The sequence below is a fragment of the Schistocerca serialis genome, chromosome 1 (genome assembly GCF_023864345.2).
Source record: "Schistocerca serialis cubense isolate TAMUIC-IGC-003099 chromosome 1, iqSchSeri2.2, whole genome shotgun sequence".
Lineage (NCBI taxonomy): Eukaryota > Metazoa > Arthropoda > Insecta > Orthoptera > Acrididae > Schistocerca > Schistocerca serialis.
The window spans coordinates 314,950,005-314,956,851 of NC_064638.1; positions in this window are offsets into that span (position 1 = coordinate 314,950,005).

Genomic DNA, 6,847 nt, shown 5'->3' on the forward strand with positions numbered 1-6,847 from the left:
AGGTTGCAGTAAGTACTGGGAGATAAAGAAGCTTGGACAGGATAGAGTACCATGGAGAGCTGCATCAAACCAGTCTCAGGACTGAAGACAACAACAACAACAACAACAAGAAAAGAGATAATATTCTTGGGTAGAATCTTATCCACCTCTGGTGTCAAAGTCAACCCTGAAAAGATAAAAGCAATTAATGAATGTCCATCACCCAAGATTCATAAGCAGTTGAAGTCTTTTCTACATCTGTGTAATTTCTACAGAAATTTTGTGTCTAGTAAGGTGTTCAATAACTCACGTTTGAATAAGGGAGCAACCACATCACTGACCAGTGAGAGTGACCGAGTGGACTCTCTCTTACTGTTTAGTGCATGCTGTGCCTTTGTCATGTCCAGATATTCTCTGCATACTAGTGTCAATAAATTTGTTATTTCTCTATACAAAGGTTGTGAATCATATATTATATGTCTGCTTGTGTCTGTATGTGTGGATGGATATGTGCGTGTGTGCGAGTGTATACCTGTCCTTTTTTCCCCCTAAGGTAAGTCTTTCCGCTCCCGGGATTGGAATGACTCCTTACCCTCTCCTTTAAAACCCACTTCCTTTTGTCTTCCCCTCTCCTTCCCTCTTTCCTGATGAGGCAACAGTTTGTTGCGAAAGCTTGAATTTTGTGTGTATGTTTGTGTTTGTTTGTGTGTCTATCGACCTGCCAGCGCTTTTGTTCGGTAAGTCACCTCATCTTTGTTTTTATATATAATTTTTCCCACGTGGAATGTTTCCTTCCATTATATTGATATCATTAATTTGAATCCAACAATTACGTTTGTTATTGTCACTGTTGCATTTCGAAATCTTTTCTGTCGTCTTATTTTCCTCTTTCTGTTTTTGCCAGTAGTTTCACTTTGTATTCACCTTCTCCTTTTTACCGTAATCTGCTATACTATTTTATCCCGCCTATATATATACTCAATAATACGTAACCCACTTCCAAACCATAACCAAAAAAATTTTTTGCCGCTTTCAGCACTACCGCCGCTATAATATCCACCATTTCTAGTTCACAAACAGCTCCTTTCACCTTTTAAACAACCATTTCGGCCAGTTCTAATAACTTTCGCTTTATTTCCATTTCCGTTTTTCCCACACCACTGATCATTTTTAGCCGCTTCCCACAGGTTTTAACGCGATTATTTCTTCGTCAGACAATTGTTAGTCTCATTTTCATAATCTGCCACCACATTACCACTCCTTTTAATATACTACACGCAGTTTTTTCGAAATTTTCCCGAATTTCTGCGTCCTTTAACGTGTTTTGGCGGCAACACAACCACCTAACCTTTATGCACATCGTTGTCTACCAACCCAAGTCCAACATAGCCCAGCTGTAACCAACACCTTTTCGCCTTTTTTCATTCCAGATCTCCTGTTGATATGTCTGCTTGTGTCTGTATGTGTGGATGGATATGTGCGTGTGTGCGAGTGTATACCTGTCCTTTTTTCCCCCTAAGGTAAGTCTTTCCGCTCCCGGGATTGGAATGACTCCTTACCCTCTCCTTTAAAACCCACTTCCTTTTGTCTTCCCCTCTCCTTCCCTCTTTCCTGATGAGGCAACAGTTTGTTGCGAAAGCTTGAATTTTGTGTGTATGTTTGTGTTTGTTTGTGTGTCTATCGACCTGCCAGCGCTTTTGTTCGGTAAGTCACCTCATCTTTGTTTTTATATATAATTTTTCCCACGTGGAATGTTTCCTTCCATTATATTGATATATTATAAACCCATTGATATCAAAATCCCTCAGAACATTCTGGAATATTCAATATTTGTATAAATAGTTGCACTCTCCGTCCAGGTCAGTTCTGTTCTGGCAGTATGTTGATGACAGTAATACAAATGTTTTTAGTTCTGAATGTTGTTCTTCATTGATGAAGTCTTAAAACTTGGACTTGATTGTGATTTTGATGTGACATTGTTTGGTGGAGATGCTGGGTACTTCATAACATCCACATAATCATGGATCCAATTAGGCAACATAAAAGCCAGTGCCTACACGGACAGGACACAGAATACAAGCAGTACTTCATTAATAACATTCAGTACTTCATTAATAATATTCAGGAGACAGATGGATTCTAAAACAGCAGAAAGTCATCTGCATATGAAGTATCCATCATTGTTTTTTGGAGATGCTGATGAAGACCTGCTGAAATGGCTGGAAGGATTTGACCGAGTCACTATATACAACAGGTAGGATGACATATTATGTTTGGAAAATAAGTGCTTTTACTTGGATAGCACAGCCCAACAATGGTTTGAGAACAATGAAGAGGAGCTCAATAAATAGCTGGGACAAATTCCATGCCAAACCTTAGAAAGTAATTAGTGTGATCCCTACGGTAGAAGTGGAAGGCCACCAAGACCTCACTTCTCATACACAATGTTGTAAGGGAGGCAACACAGAGTTTTATGGCAGCCAGAATTGTTGACTTGAATACACAAAAGATAGTGGCCATGAGCTTCCACCCCATGTGACATGGGGTAACAGATAATGTTCAAGAAGAGGTGTATCTATCTTTGGCACCAATTTCCACCACCAGTTGAACATGCCACGAAAAATGGACTGAACTAATCTGGACTTATGCCACTTCCAATGGCAACCTAGTAGCTGACCAATGCAAGTGAACCAACTCCTCCATCAAGGAAAATGCTTGAAAAAAGAATAGATATTTAGAGGGCGGAGGACAACATACGAGCCTTTTTTTTATTGTGGACGCCCAGGGTCATTATGCACTGCTGCAGAGAAAGAAGCAGTGCCTTCAATGCATCAACTATCACAACAGTCCTACACATGGCAGTCAACTGTAGAGTATTATTGTAAACCTGTAGGCTGAAGCTCATTGCTGTACCCCGAATGAGGTCATTCCCCAACTTGTCATAGCCCTTCCCTTTCACTTTACAGAGATACCAGCCACTTTTCTAACCACCAAATTCAGAGAAACTAAGCAAGATGATCATCTATGGAAGTGAGGCCACCAGAGATGAAAATCATGCATGCTTGACCATCACCAAGATCACAGGAAAGTTCACTGAAGTCATCATTGATGGCCAATCATTCTGAGTGCTAGTCGACTCAGGGCCTTTCTTTTCTATAATGTTGAATGCTTATCATTATTAGCAAAAATAAAGACCATGTTCTGTGATTTGGAAAGGTTTGTGATGAAGGTTTCAAATGAGAAATACATCCAGCCAACAGGAATATGTATTACAAGAATAAAGATGATGTGACTTACCAAATGAAAGTGCTGGCAGGTCGATAGACACACAAACAAACACAAACATACACACAAAATTCAAGCTTTCACAACAAATGGTTGCTTCATCAGGAAAGAGGGAAAGACGAAAGGATGTGGGTGTTAAGGGAGAGGGTAAGGAGTCATTCCAATCCCGGCAGCGGAAAGACTTACCTTAGTGGGAAAAAAGGACAGGTATACAATTGCACACACACACACACACATATCCATCCGCACATACACAGACACAAGCAGACATTTGTAAAGGCAAAGAGTTTGGGCAGAGATGTCAGTCGAGACGGAAGTACAGAGGCAAAGATGTTGTTGAAAGACAGGTGAGGTATGAGCGGTGGCAAATCGAAATTAGCGGAGATTGAGGCCTGGCGGATAACAAGAAGAGAGGATATACTGAAGGGCAAGTTCCCATCTCCGGAGTTCTGACAGGCTGGTTGGTGTTAGTGGGAGGTATCCAGATAACCAGGACGGTGTAACACTGTTCCAAGATGTGCTGGCCGTGCACCAAGGCATGTTTAGCCACAGTGTGATCATCATTACCAACAAACACTGTCTGCTTGTGTCCATTCATGCGAATGGACAGTTTGTTGCTGGTCATTCCCACATAGAAAGCTTCACAGTGTAGGCAGGTCAGTTGGTAAATCACGTGGGTGCTTTCACACGTGGCTCTGCCTTTGATCGTGCACACCTTCCGGGTTACAGGACTGGAGTAGGTGGTGGTGGGAGGGTGCATGGGACAGGTTTTACACCGGGGGCGGTTACAAGGGTAGGAGCCAGAGGGTAGGGAAGGTGGTTTGGGGATTTCATAGGGATGAAGGTTAGGTGGATGGCGGAAAGACACTCTTGGTGGAGTGGGGAGGATTTCATGAAGGATGGATCTCATTTCAGGGCAGGATTTGAGGAAGTCGTATCCCTGCTGGAGGGCCACATTCAGAGTCTGATCCAGTCCCGGAAAGTATCCTGTCACAAGTGGGGCACTTCTGGGGTTCTTCTGTGGGAGGTTCTGGGTTTTAGGAGATGAGGAAGTGGCTCTGGTTATTTGCTTCTGTACCAGGTCGGGAGGGTAGTTGCGGTATGCAAAAGCTGTTTTCAGGATGTTGGTGTAATGGTTCAGGGATTCCGGACTGGAGCAGATTCATTTGCCACGAAGACCTAGGCTGTAGGGAAGGGACCGTTTGATGTGGAATGGGTGGCAGCTGTCATAATGGAGGTACTGTTGCTTATTGGTGGGTCTGATGTGGACAGACGTGTGAAGCTGGCCATTGGACAGGTGGAGGTCAACGGCAAGGAAAGTGGCATGGGATTTGGAGTAGGACCAGGTGAATCTGATGGAACCAAAGGTGTTGAGGTTGGAGAGGAAATTCGGGAGTTCTTCTTCACTGTGGGTCCAGATCATGAAAATGTCATCAATAAATCTGTACCAAACTTTGGGTTGGCAGGCCTGGGTAACCAAGAAGGCTTCCTGTAAGTGAACCATGAATAGGTTGGCATATGAGGGGGCCATCCTGGTACCCATGGCTGTTCCCTTTAATTGTTGGTATGTCTGGCCTTCGAAAGTGAAGAAGTTGTGGGTCAGGATGAGGCTGGCTACAACATCACCACTGCTGAAGCCCAGGCTATCCGTGATCTGAAGGCTGACCGATCCATCGTCATTCTTCCGGCGGACAAGGGTTCCACGACCGTGGTACTTGATCGTCTGGAGTATGTGGCTGAGGGACTGCGTCAGCTTTCAGACAACACTACATACAAAGTTTGCCAAGGTAATCCCATTCCTGATGTCCAGGCGGAGCTTCAAGGAATCCTCAGAACCTTAGGCCCCCTACAAAAACTTTCACCTGACTCCATCAACCTCCTGACCCCACCAACACCCCGCACCCCTACCTTCTACCTTCTTCCTTACCCAGTCTGTAACCCCCTGAAACCATCCTTGTAATCATTGATGCCACTTCCTTATACACAAATATTCCGCACGTCCAGGGCCTCGCTGCGATGGAGCACTTCCTTTCATGCCGATCACCTGCCACCCTAACTAAAACCTCTTTCCTCATTACCTTAGCCAGCTTCATCCTGACCCACAACTTCTTCACTTTCGAAGGCCAGACATACCAACAATTAAAGGGAACAGCCATGGGTACCAGGATGGCCCCCTCGTACGCCAACCTATTCATGGGTCGCTTAGAGGAAGCCTTCTTGGTTACCCAGGCCTGCCAACCCAAAGTTTGGTACAGATTTATTGATGACATTTTCATGATCTGGACTCACAGTGAAGAAGAACTCCAGAATTTCCTCTCCAACCTCAACTCCTTTGGTTCCATCAGATTCACCTGGTCCTACTCCAAATCCCATGCCACTTTCCTTGATGTTGACCTCCACCTGTCCAATGGCCAGCTTCACACGTCCGTCCACATCAAACCCACCAACAAGCAACAGTACCTCCATTATGACAGCTGCCACCCATTCCACATCAAACGGTCCCTTTCCTACAGCCTAGGTCTTCGTGGCAAATGAATCTGCTCCAGTCCGGAATCCCTGAACCATTACACCAACAACCTGAAAACAGCTGTCGCATCCCGCAACTACCCTCCCGACCTGGTACAGAAGCAAATAACCAGAGCCACTTCCTCATCTCCTCAAACCCAGAACCTCCCACAGAAGAACCCCAGAAGTGCCCCACTTGTGACAGGATACTTTCCGGGACTGGATCAGACTCTGAATGTGGCTCTCCAGCAGGGATACGACTTCCTCAAATCCTGCCCTGAAATGAGATCCATCCTTCATGAAATCCTCCCCACTCCACCAAGAGTGTCTTTCCGCCATCCACCTAACCTTCATCCCTATGAAATCCCCAAACCACCTTCCCTACCCTCTGGCTCCTACCCTTGTAACCGCCCCCGGTGTAAAACCTGTCCCATGCACCCTCCCCCCACCACCTACTCCAGTCCTGTAACCCGGAAGGTGTGCACGATCAAAGGCAGAGCCACGTGTGAAAGCACCCACGTGATTTACCAACTGACCTGCCTACACTGTGAAGCTTTCTATGTGGGAATGACCAGCAACAAACTGTCCATTCGCATGAATGGACACAAGCAGACAGTGTTTGTTGGTAATGATGATCACACTGTGGCTAAACATGCCTTGGTGCAACTGCCAGCACATCTTGGAACAGTGTTACACCGTCTGGATTATCTGGATACTTCCCACTAACACCAGCCTGTCAGAACTCCGGAGATGGGAACTTGCCCTTCAGTATATCCTCTCTTCTCGTTATCTGCCAGGCCTCAATCTCCGCTAATTTCAATTTGCCACCGCTCATACCTCACCTGTCTTTCACAAACATCTTTGCCTCTGTACTTCCACCTGACTGACATCTTTGCCCAAACTCTTTGCCTTTACAAATGTCTGCTTGTGTCTGTGTATGTGCGGATGGATATGTGTGTGTGTGTGTGTGTGTGCAAGTGTATACCTGTCCTTTTTTCCCCCTAAGGTAAGTCTTTCCGCTCCCGGGATTGGAATGACTCCTTACCCTCTCCCTTAAAACCCACATCCTTTCGTCTTT